This window comes from Notechis scutatus, chromosome 2 (assembly GCF_049901735.1).
Source record: "Notechis scutatus isolate UNSWTSFEM ecotype Mainland chromosome 2, rNotScu1.2, whole genome shotgun sequence".
In the NCBI taxonomy this organism is placed as follows: domain Eukaryota; kingdom Metazoa; phylum Chordata; class Lepidosauria; order Squamata; family Elapidae; genus Notechis; species Notechis scutatus.
This window is the reverse complement of record NC_142010.1, coordinates 142881664-142898468: the sequence shown is the minus strand read 5'-3', so window position 1 is coordinate 142898468 and position 16805 is coordinate 142881664. Positions and strand designations below refer to the sequence as shown.

The 16805-nt window shown below is 39.3% G+C and overlaps 1 protein-coding gene across 6 annotated transcripts in view; it reads left to right on the top strand.

The window, feature by feature from the left end:
* ARHGEF25 (Rho guanine nucleotide exchange factor 25) overlaps positions 1-16805 on the top strand; it is an 89021-nt gene that overhangs the window by 36393 nt on the left and 35823 nt on the right. The window lies entirely within an intron of this gene.

Here is a 16805-nt window from a genome sequence, read left to right as displayed (position 1 = left end):
TTGTACATGTGAGCAGAAGGGACAACTTGTGGGAGGCTATATGTACAAGAAGTCTGGCTGTGGAAGAGAGGAACAGAAAAAAAAATCTGGATGTGGGGGAGGCTGTGCATGCATGTCGGAATATATGGCTGTGTATCACTGCACGCATGATTGCATTTCTCCTGCAGTCTGTGAATATGTGAGGTTGCTTGTGTCAATGGATTGTGTTCTGCACACACACTTGAGAATATAAAGCACTCTCTGCATGAGCAGAGTTTTAAAATGCTAAAGAAAAAAGAGAGAGAGAGAGATGAGAAGTACCAGGGAAGGATGTTTGAGAACTTCCTTCCTTGAGTTTTCTGCTACTTAGTACTGCCTCTTCTCCACCTTATTTCCAGCCAATTGCCCAAATGATTGAGGCTGATATCAGTATAGTAATGTTGAAAACTTAAAGAATCTGGGGTTGAAGGTGGTGTTATGGGACAAGAGACCTAGACTTTAAGTGTTAATCCTGATTTAGTGAGTAGGGTCAGAAGGCATGGTCCATCTCTTTGTATATATGTTTTGCATCCCTTTATGCTTGGAACTTACTACAAGGGTTACCACTCTTGATTCCCGTTCTCCAAATCTTATCTAAGCCCTCCTTTTCATGTCCTGTCTTTGCCTTAAAAGCCAGGTGCCTGTACCCAACCGTTAGAAAAGAACTCTAGGTTATATGTAACTACCATTCATTTTCCCTTGTTATCTCTACATCTCCCCTAGCTTTTCCATCTGTTGACATTTAGACTGTAAGTTCCTCAGTGCAGAGATCTGCTTAAAAAAGACAAACATGTAGCTCAAGACAAACCCATGTGTTCGGATATTTCTTATAAAAATAATAATGATGTGTGGGTAGCAACTGGCTGTGTTGTTGGCTTTTTATACTTCTCATTTTCAGGGATTTTTCGTGTGTTAACTCTTTTATACCAAGGATCCTGTAAAGGATTCTGAGCTTTATGTCTGAAATGCCATCAGGCCATGGAGAACTTTAAATTTCCAGTGGACCCACGTTTTAGGACACTCCAAAACAAACCCAGCACTGAGCACTCCCTTGCAGGCACAGGCTGGGGAGTATGATGCTAGGGAATTCTTCAGTATTGCTATTTGTCTAGTTGAGAATTCCATGATAAAATGGTTAAGAAACCCCAGCAGGATCCTTTGTAGCAATTTCAAAATCACTGAATTCAATTACATAATGTAGATCAATGCATTTACCCACATATGCATGTGAAAAAAATGCACATATGATTTTGATTCTATAGTGTATGGATTCCTAATTAGGCCTACTCACATCTGACTCCTTGTCTTTTATTTTGTGCTTTACATGTCCACCCAAATAATTCTGTCCAGTAATACATTCCTTATTGTTGTTTTCTCTCTGTATACCCTCCTCTTCCCTTCCACTTAGGAAAGCTGAAGCCTGCCAATTCTCAGCCATGTAGCTAAATTAATAATAGGTTAGAAGGGACAAGCTGAGGGTTGGAATCTTGTTGCCAAATGGGTACCTGTGCTGCTCCAAATCCTGTATTCAGATAATGTTCATTTTACTGGCTGCTCCTTTTTCTGGTTGTTGACTATTCGTTTGGGTGAGAGACAGATAACTTCAGATTCTGACAACATAGCCTATTTCAAACCACCCTTAAGCTTTTAAAAATGGCTAGTTTGGGGATCTGCTTATAGGTTTTCCCAGCAACAGTCACTGGCTTCAAAATGGTGGATGCAAAAGAGCTATTGAAACCATGTTCTGTTTATGTGCAGGTAATGTGTGTGACACATGTTCAAGGTGGAGGCCCTTGTTTATATGATTTAGAAATAAAGTCCCACTGAGGTTATACTACATCAGGAGCTTTTGATACTGAACTTAATTGTTTTCTTGCAGACATTTCATTACCCAAACTTGATAACATCATCAGTACACATATGTAAGGCTGCATATCATTTAAGGAAACTGCAAAAACTGAGGAAGATGTAGAGTTTTATTTCTAGTGTTTCTTCAGTTTTTGTTTAATGGAATACCTTTCCAAAGTTCTCCATATATATTGGATGTAGCTTCCATTACCCCAAGCCCTGTCCATATGATTCCATGTCCATGGATTAGGGACTGTGACAATTGAACAGTTCTGAAATTTGTAGTGCAGACCTATTTTTTTAATTGATTTTTTTCTGCAATAGTTTTTGATTTTTTTTTATTTCCCTGTATTGCATTTAAATTGTTCACATCCCTGTAATAACATTGGAAGTGTATTTTCTATTCATGAGTAAACATACTGCTAGTTTCCTCTTTCTGATCAGAGTTTTCAGGCTTCACACTTATGAACAAGAGTCATCCAAAACATAAAAGTCATATGGCAATTTGTCTAATTGTGCTATAGTACGTTTTCTGAACCCAATCACTGTGATTTATATGCTGTGGCTTATAACTTTCATGTTATGTGAGTCTAGGTAGCAGTCGTATCTATGATTACTAAGCAAAACATGACTTGGTTTGACACATGAACGTAATCATTAATGTATCTGTTAATCTCTGGTCTATTTTGATCGGACCTCCAAGGCTTGCTGGTTTATTCCTCTGGTTCGAAGGACCTGGAAGTAGGTCTCTTGGGGCCTAGAAGCAGCTATCCGAATGACAGTGGTTTGGTGAAATTAGAACAGAGGTTGTGGGAGCAAGCATGACATTTGTCCTCATATCTGGGAGCACAGCTGAGACTTGAGTGGTGAAGCCGGAACTAGGGGAAGAGAAGCTGGTATTAATTCCCTTTCTTTTGTTCTCGGATCAAAGGTGGATTGTTAATGCTGCTTTCCCACAGTCAAATGGAAGTGTTAAAATATACATTTGCTTGCATATCTTCAAGTGCTCTTATTAATTATGCAGGCAGCAAACAAGGAGGGAAGTATGGAGGGAAAATCTGCATCGGGCTTTTCTTTATGCAAGTCTCCCTTCCTGCAAAAAAGAGTGCTTTGAGTCATGTCAAGAGTGCCTTTCCTCCTGACACAAGTAATTGCAGCTGGTTCCAGGGTGCTGAGGGATTAGGAAGCAAAGCTTTCCAGAGCAAAGCTAGCAACCAACTTTTTAAGCAACCAAGAAAGATTAGGATGCCCTCTCTTGAGTACTTCTCTCCACAGGATGTTTCTTGAGAATCTGATCCTGAAATAAATGCTGGCTGAACCTCAAAACCTGCATCTGGCGGTTCCAGTTATCAACAGTGCCTCCAGTCCAGATATGATTGGTGCTGCTCTCAGATTGGTGGTAACCAATTATTCTGCACTGCCCTACTCAGGCCTACTTTCTTCTTCCTCCTGGTCTTCACAGACAGGCATGGACACATTTATCACCAGTCCAAACTTTTCGCTTGGTGGAATTTGACATTCAGGAGGACAGGTCGAAACTACTTCATTCCATAGAATTCAAGTTGCGGTCATATTAGTGAAGTGTTCAAATCCTCACATTGGTGAACAGGCCTTCTATTCTTGGAGCATGGGGGAAACAAGAGCAATGATTTCACACTTTAAAAATGCACGGGAGCCATTTGAAATGATCAGTTGTGACAATGCATCAGTACTGTGTAAATCCAAGAGTTGTTTTAATGATTGTAAGCAGCCCAAGTTTGCTTTGGATAGTGAGGTGGGTGGAATAAAATTGTGTTTATTGGGCCATTGATGTCAGTGGATAATAAACCATGGAGAAAAATAAATAAACTGATCAGGGACTCAAACGTTATTCCTCTCTGAATCTTAAAAAAAATCTTGCCTGGGGACTAAGGAGAAGGCTTGAACTAGTATATAAATGTCTTCTGGATCAACATATGTTCATTGGCATGAGGTGTCTCTACAGAAACTCAGTACATGATTAGTGCCAAGAGCACTTTACACCCCAATTCTCAATATAAATAATTTCAGAGCATAACCCCAACCATTCCTCTTTTCTATTATTGCAATTATAAAATGAATAAGAATCCTTCTCTTACCTGTAAACGTGTTCAGCTATCTTTAATTGCATTGATGGTGCACATGTGCAAAAGGAGGTTACAAAGGGTTTCTGAGTATATGACACTGCTTCATGTCATGAGGTGATTTAAAAAAACATCACTACAGTAATTATTTATTTTTATTTATATATTATATTTGTTTGCTGCCCATCTCAACATAATTGTTTGATTGCTTTCCTTCTCTTTTAGTTTGTTAATTCAGACTTGGCTAAGGTAGTTGCTTCTCAGCCTAATTAATAGACTAAATTTGTCTCCTTTTTTTTTTGCTTCAGCCGGTAGCCTTCTTCATATTGATCCGTCACAGCAGGGTTTCCCAAACTGAGATATACGGTACATTCCTAGGGGAGGTCCAGACAGAGTCCAGGGGAGATTTGAAAAATCCTTTAGCTGCATTGTTACAATAAATTCACCTTTCCCCAAATCTCATTGCATTGTTTTTGGTGTTTGGATTTTTAGAGGAGTTGTATACATTAAGGTTATCCTCAAGGCAGATGTAATGGCAAAATGTTTAGGAACTCCTGTGTTAAGAGGATCAAATCGCTGAACTCTGTATATGTTCTCATATGAGAGCAGACTTACATATTATTATTAGTAATTGGGATGAATATGGAATTAGCTCTTTAGTATAGGTAGTCTTCGACTTGCAATCATTCCTTTAGTGACCAAAGTTACAACGGCACTGAAAAAAGTGAATTATGACAATTTTTCACACTTATGGTTGTTGTAGCATCCCCATGGTCACATGATCAAAATTTGGATGCTTGGCAAGTGGTATGTGCTTATAATGGTTGTAGTGTCCTGGGATTATATGATCACCTTTTACAACTTTCTGTCAGGCAAAGTCAATGGAGAAGCCCAGATTCACTTAACAACCGGGTTACTAATATAACAATATACTGATTCACCTTAAAAATTGTGGGAAGAAAGGTTGTAAATGAGGCAAAACTCATTGTTATGGTTGTTAAGTCAAGGACTACCTATACCTCATCTTTTCATCTTCTTAAATTATCATAGAAATTAATTGTATTTATTCCATAGCTTGAGAACAGCCCTGCATTCTAAGGATTAGTGCTCAAGTCCGTATTGTTTTGCAGCAGTCACTGTTTCTCTGAGAGTTTGGCCCATCTTATTGTGGAAATGTATTTGTGTGTTTAGTTCATAACAAGCAGGCATCACTGTTTGGCTTGGCCTGGTTGGCCCTAAAGTGTTGTGTGTTGTGGAAACAACCAATTGCAAGCAGAGCTGTTCCTAAAATCAACTTTAAAAGACAGAACAAGGTAATAGATGAATTTTCAATGTCATAAGTTATTTTGTCAAATGGCTGTGCAAGCTTTTTAAGTTACACTGAGTTCTTTGTCATGTACCTAAACCAGAGGTGGGGAATTATGTCCCTTTTATGATTAGTGGACTTCAACTCCTAGAGTTCCCGAGAAAGCATGGCTGGCTCAGGAATTCTGGGAGTTGAAGTCCACAATTCATAAAAGGGCCATCGTTCCCCACCCCCGACCTAAATGACTATTGAAAAATTATTTCTTTCATTATTTTGGGATTGTTTCTAATGATGGAAACCAGAAACAGACAATGTTATAAATAAGTAATTTTTCCTTACTCTCCTTCCAAAGTCATGTCAAGAGATTGTGCGAAGATGAATAAGGATTTACCAGTGTAAATAATATTAGTATGAATCAGAGATGTGCTTCTACCCATCTCCCCTTCTGGTGGTGTATGACGCATAGGAATTACCTCGTTGGACAGGGCCAGTAGCCAGCTCATCAAACGTTGGCCCACCCGATGTATCAGGCATATGCATAAGTGGTAAAGTTGTTGAATTTTCCAGCTACTGTGAGTTGCTTCCCGAAATACATGTAACATTTGGCTCTAGACACCATTTGGTGGGGAGGAGGGGAAGCAAAATTCCTTACCAAAGCAAATTCTTATAGCCATTTTAAGTAGGGAGCGTCTGAAGCTACTCCATTTCAAGATTAATTATCTAAAGAGAAAAATGCCCAATCAAAAGGTAGAGAAAGCAGAAAAATACTCTAAACTACACGATCTGTTCTGCCTACAGTATGTGGGTTTGGGAGAATCAGTTCTGTAACTATTGGTGCAGAAGGATTATTTTTTGAACTTGGGCTGTAAGGTCTGCAAGCAAATCTCTTCCCTCTTATTGCTCCTGTAGTAACAAAATATTAATTGAGATTGTTTGGTTGATTTTGCTGTCCTCTTAACACCATCCCAACTCATGAAAAATAAGCAGATAAGCTTTTCCTGGCATGAAAACAGCATAAGCATAGTCTAAGAGTCAGCAAAACAAAAAAAAATAGCTAAAATCCTGCTTGTATGTGATATGTCCAGTGTTTATTTTCCCATAAGTGAAAGCCATGAGGAGCACTAATGAAAGCTTGTCAAGGAAGAGGTTTTTATAAACCCTTTCTCCTTTGCAAAAAGCCTAATTAAATCCCTCCCTTTCAAAGCTGTAGTTAGCCCTCAGATCCACTGATACCAGGGACTGAGCTACAGATCTGTAAGTCCTTTGGCTGATCTTTTGTTCTGCTAATTGATGGCCTTAGGGCAATCCTGTTAGCTGCAGTATTCATCCACTGTTATAGTTTTGATGTCATTAGTTAATACTTATAAATACAGCATTTCTAAACACTAGGCAATCCAAATACTGAAAGGTAAGATTGTTCCAGCCCACAGGTTCACTGACATGATACCAAAGGAAAATTAAGTGGAGAGTGAAGGGGAGAGCAGAGTAAATAAAGGACTATTGTCGGTATACCTTTCTTCAACCAATGATTAATGTCCCCCATGCAAGGACACTATGTCTGGAAGACAGGGAATGTAGCTTCCCAGTGGTGCTTGGTCTCCAGACCAATGGATGGTGCCAGAGTCTGCTGCAGGTCTGATAGACATAGGACTACATCATTGGGTAAAAGCATTGTGTAATGCTGCTGGTGAGTAGGTATGCCTTCATCTGCTATGTTTTTGTAGAGGTGACACAAACTTTACAACAAGTTGCTGAGAGAGCTCCTTCCCTTGGCTGCTTCCCCACAAGTCAGTCTGCTTTCTCCACCAGCTTTCACGGTGATCTCATCCTTCTTCTCCATTCACTATTGTTTCCTCCATCCAAGCTGCCAATTCCACCAGTGGCACTTTCAGCACTGTTGTTGGGATGCACAATTTCAGGAGCAATAGAAGCCTGTATTATTTTCCACAAAGAGAAAATTAAAGTATAGTTTTGAACCAATCAATAACGTGCTGCCTTTGGGAGTGTTGAAGTAGCACAGGACTGGGTTTATTGCTTTTTCTCCATGCATCACAAGGAGTTTCTGATTTGGTTATCATTCTTGGAGAAGTAATTTCTTTTAAATTGTATCCTGTTACTACAAGTATGCCTATATGGAAACCTGTATGCAATTACCCCTGCTGCTTTCCAAAAAACAAAAATAAACCAGGGGTGACTCTATACTGCTAAACATTCTCAAGGCTTTCTTCAAGGTATTATGAATTAGAAAATAAGCCAAAGAATAAAGCATGGATATTTAATTTTACTGTAAGCACAACATTACTCTAAAAACAATACATCTGTTTTCTGAAACACTCATGGAGAATGTTGAAAGTATGATTTTAGAAGGTGGGGCAAAAGATTTGTCTAAAAATAGGTGAAACTCGGGACCTAAAAATGCAACAGTGTCTGAAGATACATTTCAGATTAAATCTGGATTTGCACTTCCCTGAAATTTATTAGCTGCGCTTAGATTTCATTTACATTTTTGGTTGCCTGAATATCTGATAACATTTTACAAGTATTTTCTGTGCTGAAAGTTTTGTTAAACTGAAGTCTGCCCATCTCTTTCATTGGCTAAGCTCGTTCATTTTACAAGAGCTCTTTTCTGCTTTCTCTTCTGCCTGGCCATAGTAATAGTTTAAAGAGACAGAGAAGTGATAGAGACGTCTTGACCAGCCTGACTAAGAAGTTGAGCAAATTATCTTCCTTGAATAATAAAGGTAAGATAAAGTCTTCTGAGTGAGCTCAACTCCCGCTGACTTCATGAGTATGGCCTTGCAATTTTCCTGGCAATAGTGTAGAAGTGGATTTTCATGTCTACTTTTTGGACATTTTCATAACTTTCCAATCTGGTTATTGCCCTTAATAACTTTCCATATAATTATTTAACCAGGGCCAACCCTGCTTAGTTTCCAAACCCAGACATCATCAGCCAAGAAAGTGCTGCCACATATTGAGACAAATAGTAAAAGAGGGGGAACAAATTGAATAGAAGCTTGTAGTCCTTTCATAGCACCTAAGATGTGGTTAATGCAGAAACAAAGAAGAAAATTAGTTTATGCCATGGAAAGGATTAGCCCTATAAAAAAGGGGGATGGTCTTCCCTGAATGGCTGCATCTTTCCAGCATGTGTATATGCAAGTCTTAGAGATGTATGCACATTCCATTGCTGCTTGTGGTATTCTCATGGGCATGTTGTTCTATTCCCTACTCAATAGGCTCCTTCTGCAGGAAATGCCTCATGCAAGCAGCTACCCTAGAAGGGGCTGGATGAGATGATTGACACAGTTGTTCTCCTTGTGAACATTCTTTCATTTTTCTGCCTGAATCTAGTAATGCACAGAACAAATGGGATTTCTGGCCATGATCTGAAGCTGCAATTAGATCTTGCTCAGCTTTTCAAAACGGATTGAATAGTGTGTGTGTGTGGTGGGGAGTGTTCCATTCTTGATGAACAGCTCAGGCATCACCTTTGACAGTAATAGACTGTATTCTAAAAAACTTCAGAAAGAAAACAGGCTGCAAGGTAAACCACTGTGTGAGTTCCCTTAGCCCAGTGGTGGCTAACCTTTTTGGGCTCCTGTGCCAAAAATTGCTCACGCACGTGTGCTCACGTGCCAGCACCCAGGAGACAATACGCGCGAGGCTCCCACGGCCCCTGCACATGTGCGTGCAATTCCCCCCCCCTCTTATGTGCACTGCACCTCCCGGCTGATTTTCGGCCCGTTTGAGGCCTTTTCGGCCTTCCAGAAGCTCAAGGGAAGCCTCTGCAGCCTTTGGAAGCCAAAAACAGGCCTGTTTCGTCACTTCCTGTATTTCTGGAAATGCAGGAAGTGAGGAAACGGGTCTGGTTTTTGGCCTGCAGAGGCTTCCTTTGAGCTTCTGGGAGACCAAAAAAGGCCTCAAAGAGGCCGCAAATCAGCTGCGAGGCATACACATGCGCAGTGAGGTAAGTTTGCCTGGGGCTCGCATGCCCGGACAAATGGCTCTGCATGCCACCTGTGGCATGCGTGCCACAGGTTCGCCATCATGGCCTTAGCCTATTGACCCGTCTTCAATTTAATGCCTTCCAGGTTCATTGAACAATATCACCCGTGATGCCTGGCCATCATGCCTAATTAGCGGCTGTCTGGGGACAATGGAGGAAGCGATGCAACATATAAAAGACTCTGTTAAAGGAAGATGAACACATTTTGTGAGATTTTACATCATTTGAATACATGAGTGAGATTTGCCAAGGTGGTCAGAGAATTATCATTCTATAACGATTGCTTCAAAAAGCTTCAGAGTGTAGCAAGTGTACAGAAAAGTGCACATTTGTCCCTTTGAAGCTAAATCCATGTACTTAGATTTTTTTAAATTATGTTTTATTGGAGCAGCTTTCCCCAAAGTAGTGCCCTTCAGAAGTGCTTGGGTTACTGTGCTCAGAATTCCCAGCCAGCATCTGGAAGATACCAGAGTTGAGAAGGATGCTTAGATAACTGGTTCCTTTATTCATTGCTTTGATTAAAACAAAGCTTTCAGCTAGCTTAAATTCATGACTTGTTATGCTGTGTTTGATGGCTAACTACACTATGTTTTTAATAATGTTTGTAGAAATAATTTAGTCTTCATCTATTTTGCTTTTTCAACATACTTGTGAGGTGAATCACAATCATTCCCACATGGGAAGATTGAGAGAATATATTTGCTAACAATTCGTTAAACAGAGCAAGGATTTCAGCCTAGGCCTTCTATTCCATATCCAGTTCTCTGTGTACTCTCTTCTCAACTTAATTGCAACAATCTTCAGCTCTTGCAGATGTGGGACCTTTCATCTGACTCTCGATGTGGCGTGACTATTTTCTTTTTTATTTATTTTTAATACCACATTTCTTCCTTGAAATTTGCCTTTCGTTGGTAACTCCTTTTCTTCTTGCTTTTCTTTCTATCTCTTTGATTCTCTATTAGCTCATGGCTGTGACACCAGTAATATAATTCATATAACTGTTTAGATAAAAACCCATGTTCTATGGCAGGGGTCTCAAACTCAATTTACCTGGGGGCCGCTGGAGGCAGAGTCTGGGTGAAGCTGGGCCGCATAAGGGATTCCACAAAAAACGTTAAAAAAATATCCTCAAATGTCATCAACAGTTAATGATTTCTCCAATACATGAACTGTCCTGAACACATGAATGGAACATTGAATGAAGATCATGAGCAGTTCCTCAGAACATGGCTTCTCCAGCTTACTCCTTGCTGCCAGAGACTTGACAACGCTTCCTCTCATATATCTGAGCCACATTTGGCTTGAGAGAGGAGGCACTTGAGACCCTCAGTTATGGCTTGAAGATGATCATCAGTAAGTCTGGACCTGTACTTGGACTTGTTAAAGTTCAGGGTGGAGAAGAAGCCATGACGAGGAACGGCGGGCGGGACTTCCTTCAGAGGTCCATTCCCCCTGCGGGCCACACTAATATTATACTTTCATATCACGGTGGGGGCCACAGGATATCGTCCTGCGGGCCACAATTGGCCCGCAGTCCGCGAGTTTGAGACCCCTGTTCTATGGGATGCCTATATTAGGCTGAATTGTCATCCCCTAGGGAGAGAAAAGGAGCCATGGTGATGCAGTGGTTAGAACACAGTATTGCAAGCTAATTCTGCCAACAGCCAAAGCTTGATTCTGACTATCTCAAGGTTGACTCAGCTTTCCATCCTTCTGAGGTTGGTAAAATTAGGACCCAGATTGTTGGGGGCAATAGGTGGACTCTGTAAACTGCTCAAGGTGGGCTGTATTATAGAGCAATATATATGTCTAAACGCTATTGCTATTTAAATGTATGTAGATTTAAAGCAACATTCTGTTTTTCTTTTTTAAATAAATATTGAAAGGAAATGTCAGGCATTACCTAAATACATGAGAGTAGGAATTTCTTGTCCCATGTTTCTGTCATCACCTATATCGATTTGTTATGCCTTTTTCCTTCTCCACCTCCCATAGTCCACAAAGAAGAAAGAACCTCTTTAGTGCTGTCATTATGCAAATAAAGCATAAACAATGTCAGGGGATAAGGACTCCAAGATTTGACAGTGAACCTTTTTATAGGACATGTCAGGTGCTCACTGAAGTCACTCTGATGTTATAAATGCTGATTCATGTAGGAGCCTCGTTAACTGTTTCAATCAAAATAAGAGTTGTTTATTTCAATGTAAAATGTTATGAGTCCTTTAGAAAGTTTTTCTTTCTCCCTTTTCTGCCACAAGTTCTTTTTATTCTTAGCAAATTGCATATCAATTTTATTAGGATCTTCACAGGGTGAACTAATTATGAAGGTCTTTTGAATCAAATGACCAACTTAAGCCTGTGTTGCTATTGTTTTTTTAAGTGGGGATTAGGATGTTGGTAGGGATAATACTGATAAAAAAATAGAAAAATACACTTCTTTAATAAAAATTTCCTCTTCTCTGGAAAACTCAGTGCGTGAGTAGAATTAGACACTTCTAACTGAAGTTTCATTAGTGTCATGAAACTGCAATTTCTAGAATTCTCTTGAGGAAAGCTATAATATTTAAGATTATACAACCAATATATTGCAGTCTAGAATGGAATTAAATGAGGCAAGAGTGTTGAGTCTAAATGAATCCTTAAGAAATACATTTTTCTTTTTTACAGTTGCACTTGGACGATAGACATTTCTAACCCTTTCCTTTTCTGTATTATCCTTTTGGGAATGGGTCCATAACTCTGAAATAATGTGTGCATTGAAGAATATATAGAAGGTCTCAAGTTCAGGAATTTCAGAGAGCACAGCTGAAAAAATTCCTTCCTTTCCTCTAAGGTCTTAGACTGCCAATGCTGTTTAGGCAGTATTGAGTCAGAGACCAGATGGATCAATATTCTAACTAACTCTCTACAGAAGCTTCTGTTATGGATCTCTCTAAAGCTGGACCAGCCTTGCCTTTAGGCATAGCAGAACAAACTTCCAAAATAGCATATTTTGGGAGTGGGTAACATTAGGTTGTATTTGATTTGTGCTCTTACGGCAGCTTTTCGGATGCAGAGAAGTAAACTGTTTATTGCCAATGTTCTAGAGGTGTCTTAGAGGTTGATAAAAGCCCAGAATTGAATATACCCAGCAAGACCAACAGTGGAAGAGACAAAGGATAAGTTAATATTGACTACATTTTAGAAGTTATGGCAGTATATACAAGGATATAGTATTAAAATGGATAAAATTTGCATATTAGCAAAACTAATATGGGAAAATATTTCCTTGTCATAGCTACTGCTTGGAATCAGGAATAGAATCAAATTGAAGAGAGATGAGCCTTAGAGATTGGCAGAAAACTGTAACAATAGAAGTACTACCATAACACAGGAGGTCAAGTATGATATCATAGGCATCATTGAAACTTAGTGGGATCATTGCTTAGGTTCTACTAGATCACAAGTTGAACACGAGCTGAAAGTGTGATGCCGCTACTAAAAAGGCAAATCTATTTTGGGATGTTGTATTAATAGAAATGTAGAGTTCCGATTGTGAAAAGTAACTATCCCATTCTAATCTGCCCAGGCCAGACCCCAATTGGAATACTGTGAGCAGTTTCAGATATCACAGTCAAAACAAGTAATGGTTAAACTGAGGTGAATTTAGAGGAGGACCATCAGAATGGTGAGGGAATTAGAAATCAAGTCCTGTGAGAGACAGTTAAAGGAAATGGATATGTTTTACCTTGGAAGAGAAGATAGAGGAGATTCAATAGTAGCCTTCAGATATCTGAACTACTGTATGTTCATATATAGGATAGAAAGTTCTCCCTGGGAGGCAGAACAAGAACCATTGGATTGAAACTACAGGGAAGTACATTCAGGCTAGGAGAAATTTCATGAGGTCAAGCAGTGGAAGGAGCTGTCTTATGTAATGGTGGCTTCCTCTTCAGTGAAGGTCTTCAAACAGAAGCTGGATAGCCATATCTCTGAAATACACAGCATATTTATTCTAAGCAATAGATTGGACTAAATGAAATCTGAGGATATTTCCAACTCTATGATTCCGTTCAACTGCCTGGTTATCTCACATTTTGTATATGAAACCTAAAGAATGAACATGATCTTAATCTTTACCCCCAGAGAGCAACCTTTCTTGTGCTCACCCTATTGTTGAAAATGAACTTTTGGAAAGTTTGGGCAGACTTCACTCTCTTCTTTCCCATCCCAGTTCAATAACTGTTTCATAAACTGAACCTAATAAAGAGACCTTTAAAGAAGCAAATGTTGACATTATTTTGCATGCTATTTAAGAGAATCTACTTTAATCTCGTCTCCATTGCTTTTCCTGGAAAGAAATTTAAGTTTTGAGGGTTTTTTTGCCCCTGTACTGTAGTGTCATGACTATTATTTATTTTTATTTTATTTTTCACTTTTTTGAATTGCCCATCTCCCTCAGATAGGAACTCTGGATATCTTGCCATCCATCAGATTGTCATCTATTTGTGCTAAAATAGAGGAAAAACATATCGTTTTTGTTACTTATATTCATTCATTCTCCCTCAGATTTGATGTAAGAGCCTATAGTTGATGATAAAAGTCTTGTCATCTCAAAAACCTCTTGCTTATGCCAGAGTTGTTTGTAGAACATTCAAACGCTATGGCCCCTCTGTTCATTTTCTGTGTACAAAAAATGCTGCCATCTTTGAAAGCCTCAGTCAATAGTTCTGTGAGATTTTCATGGGATCAGTTGATTAGGAACAGGAATTTCTGAAACAGATAACATGTGCCTGACACAGAGGACATATACCAATGAACTACTTGTATAGTGGAATCATTTTGGCTGATGCATGGGGATCACAGGCAATGAATGTAAGGTGGAAAAGCCAAAGATAACTACCTTTTTATCTCAAAGTGTAGTAGGGAAGTGAATATTGAATAATCTGTTTGCCTGTATTGATAACATCAAATGTTCTGCCGGCGGGCAGGCTACTTTGTTGTATTGAGTGAAAAGATAATGCTCTCAGTGTTAACACTTTTAAGATTTGTTTTTGTGCTTTGCTACATAATTTGTTTTGCGATGCAACCTATCTACATGTCTGCTCAGAAGTAAATCTCTGGATTTCAATAGGGAGGTGGGGTATTGCTGGATAATGTGCATAGCTGTATTGGAAGAAATATCCTTCTGGGTTCAGTTCCACGTGGGGAAAAAGACACTGGAAACATGGAGGCTATTTGGAAGGTTTAATGATGGACAGGACCACATGGCCTTGAGCTCCAGAGTGAAAAGGAAGGATGATCACATGCTTCAAGATGAAGGAAGAGATCAAGAAAAGGCTGATATGCTGAGAGTACCTGGGTTCTATACCCTCTGTTGGGATTTGAATTGGAGCTTGTATTCTAATTGGTTGTCAGAACCCCATGGGACCATGCAGGGGCAACTCTGTAGGCTGTCCTGAGTTCCAGGCTTGGTTGAGCCTTGCTGGATGATTATGCCCTTAAAAGGGCTTTTGGCAATTGCTATAGCTTTACCTGCAGACCTTTGTTATGTAAAGTATTCTGGCCCAGGCCTTAATGGCCCACCCATTAACAAAGGTGGGGGTGAGCTTCTGCTTCTGAGATGAGTTTCTGCTTCTGAGTTTCTACTCTTTTTAGGGGAAATATTCTGCCTTTTTAATATTTCCTAGGCTATTTCAATTTTCTAGGAGAGGGGTGGGTGCTAACTTCCTACAGCTGTTTTTCCTACTTTGATACTCTTCAGTTCTCAGAAACCTGAACCAGCACAGCCAATGACAACTGAGGTCTGTCGTATTTAGATTATTGGGTGCTAATATGTAGGGTTGCAGTATTAGAGAGCATTTCACTCTGGATCCATTTAAATAAAACTTTTACATAGCAAAGGAAGAACTAGGAAGCCAGCAAGATTATCTCACCATTCACACCCCCAGGTCCTCACGTCCATTTTTGGATTGGGGTCACGTATCTCTTCATGCTCTTCATTCTAAAGAAAGAAATAAAGGTAGGAGGATCTCTCAGCTGGAAAATTTCTTTTTAACTTATCTACACTCACCTCTGTCCATTAAGTCATACTGAATTTATCCAAAAATTATTTCAGCATTTAGAATTAAATACATTTTCTTTCAAGATCTAAGGAGGAAGCATAAGCAAGTATCTTGGGTATGCACCCCCAGAGAACATGTAGAAAGGAGAGAGATAAAATATTAAGTTGGAGAGGACTCAAATTACTGGATAAAATAGAAAGAATCTAACTGTTTTTATTTTAGAAGAAGGGCACAGTCCATCTGCAAGTTTTATGGGTTCTTTTTGATAAAACGTTGCACAGTTACTGTTTATTTCAATGAGGCTTGCTTAGGAGAATTTCTTAGGAAATTGGAGTCCTAAGTTTAATTACTAGCTTTCATGCTTAAAATGGGGGAGATATGTCATTTTGAAATATGATTCTGTCTGCTACTAATTCTAGAGTTACCTAAAAACAAATGCCACAAAAAGAAGTTGATGATTTTGTCTTTGAAGTCTGGAGTTTTTAGATAACAATATTTTATTTTCAAGACCTTACTCATCATGTTTGCAGTTGTCTGCAATTAGTGATCCTGGAGTTGGCTGGACACCTATCTTCATGCTGCCAAATACCCTTATATCAAATAATTATTCTGCATTGGAATCCTCCACCTTAAAAATATTGAAAGCAATGATGATATTTTGTGCTGCTTTATGGGGAAAGATAATGGTTTTCAGAAACTTGGCACAGAATGCCCTCTCCATTACAAACATAATAAGATTTATCATCTTTTTCTTTGTGGACAGAAGGTCCCATACCCACAGACATATCCCTGCAGCAGTTCAAACTATTTCTACGTACCATGGTAAGGCAATTTTAAGAAAGATTTCATCTCTAAATTTGCAATTTGTGAAACAGTCGTAACATAGTACATGTCTCCATGAAACATGGAAACATTAGAAGCCACAAACAGAGAAAATCTTTTTGTGAATGGCTTTTGTGGCTTGCCTTCCATTATACCCCACAGAGTTGCATAATGATTGGTACCTCTTAATAAACACTGTACCTCGCAGCTAATGTGCACTATCATGGTTTGAATCAGCCATCATAGATAGACTGATGGTGTTCTCATTCAAACAACCACGAGGCCAGCTTTTATTTCCATACTTCCATAGGCTTTAATGCAAGTGCTTCCCAAACGTTTTTTTTCTGTCATTACCCAAAACTGCTATCGGAAAGTCCTTTTTACCGCCATTTATAAGAAAGGGTCAGGGAACAGCTTTTTTGTTGTTGTTGTTATATACGTTGAGAATTGCTATTAAAAAAACATGAAAAATACAAGGAAATGTGTAAAGAAATCCTCTCCCCTTGTGTTTTGAGCCTTTCTTTCCTGCACATGGCTCCACCCACCAGTACACCGAACTTCTAAAGAACAGATGGTGGAAGACGCAGCCAGTTACACCAGGCCTTGCCAAGGAACGTGCTGTGCACACTCCTCCTCCACTGATATTAATGGTTGCC